Consider the following 1839-nt stretch of genomic DNA (forward strand, 5'->3'; position numbering starts at 1 on the left):
CCCGGGCAGGTTCCTGTTTGAGATTTTATATAGGACCTTCGTGTGCAAGTATCTCAAATCCACTTAGTAAGGTTTTCCCTGTCTCCCACCTGCCTGGTCAGAACTCTACCTGTGGTCTCAAAGTTCACTTTTTTCATGCTAAGCTTTTGCATAGAAGTTTCAAGAAAGACTCTGTGCATTACAGACCTTAACAAGGCCACCCTCTCTGCTTCCTGAGGGACCACAGTTTGCCAGGATTTCAGACAGGACAGGGTCTGTTGGGCTGTTTCCCCACAGCACATCCTCCTCCATGCAATGGTGGCCAGCACAAATTCTGACTGGTTTTCTGGCAGCATGTAGAACTTTTCCTCTCCATCTTTCCCAAGGAGACTGGAAAAAACAAAGAAAAAAAACCCCAAACAAAAAACAAACAAACACACCAAACAAACAAAAACCCAAACAAACAACCACATTTTGAGTTCTGCTAAAAAGTCGAGGCTCTTAATTTTCCTCCCACTTCCAAACCCACCAACTTTAAGGATTGTTTTGCTTAAAATACTTCTTGGCCAGGGGTACAGACATGTAATTCAGAGGAACTGTCTCAATTAGTCTTGATAAAGAAAATATTAGAGAACTGCTATTTAGTGCAAACCCAATGTAGAGTTTTCTATCTGATAGGCCTATTCCATCACATACAGATAACAAGACCTAGAGAAGGCCTGCAGTCGATGAGATTATCAGAGGAGGACTAGAATAAAGACAAACGACATGGGGAAAGAAGCAGAGGGAAAGACACTGGGAAGTATGCAGTAAGATAGTCTTTGCAAAAAAGCATCCATCTCCAAAAACTAGGCAGATATGAGATTGCAGTTTATGTGAATTTGGCCATTTCTCCAAATTTTAAGTGATTAAGCACAGACTTGTACTTGTGTCATGCAGAACCCCTGCTGAAGAGAAGAACTGACACATCACCTTCACTCCTCTTCCAACAAACCCTTCTGAGACCAGCTCTCCCTCAAAGCTGTTCTGGTGAGCACACAGCAGAACCATAAATATCCTACTATTGGACCAGGTGAGAGTTTTAAAACTGTTTTCTTACACTGTATATTGAAATAGGTATCTTTTACAGACACATGTGAAAATAGTGATTGTTCTGTTACTGTTCAGGAGTAAACAAGGTAGTTTCCTCCAGTTGAATATAAGCTTTCACAGATATTTTATAATTTAAAAACAAATAAACCTACATTTGATAAAACTCCAAAGGAACTAAGACATAAGGTGCCCACATTATCTTAGAAGTCAGGTAATACAGAACCTATTCCACCAAAATGCCTAAAAAAAAGTGTTTTCTAGTTAGTAAAGTTGAACTCCTTGTAATAGTACTTCAGAGGTAGGTGTACCAGTGAAAAAGGTTTGCGACTTAGAGCTGCACACGCATGTCTTTTCAGAGGGCTGTTAAAGAACACATGGCCCCAAAGCATAAGGATGAGTGGGAAGTGGGAGAAACAAGGCTGCATTTTATTACCATTCAGAGGAAGTAAAACTGCCTCTCAACCTCCTTGCTCCAATGCTGCTTTGCAATTCCTACAGGTTTCAAGCCCTTACGTGAAAGGCAGTGTTTTGAAACATAAGCAAAGCCATTCTGCGTTTTCACCTTGCTGTACAAATTTAATTGATAATCATGAAAGCAAGCCACTCCTGTACAGTATGAAACTAGTTGTACAACTTCTATATAGAGATGGGTGAATAGTCACTTCTTTGTTTCACTGCCAACCCAAAGGAAAACTTGAAACAAAACCAAACCCTTTACTTTTTCTTCAACAGAACTAAAAAAAAAAAAAAATATTTTTACACCATCTT

The sequence above is a fragment of the Eurypyga helias genome, unplaced genomic scaffold (assembly GCF_000690775.1).
Source record: "Eurypyga helias isolate BGI_N326 unplaced genomic scaffold, ASM69077v1 scaffold7422, whole genome shotgun sequence".
NCBI classification, from domain to species: Eukaryota; Metazoa; Chordata; class Aves; order Eurypygiformes; family Eurypygidae; genus Eurypyga; species Eurypyga helias.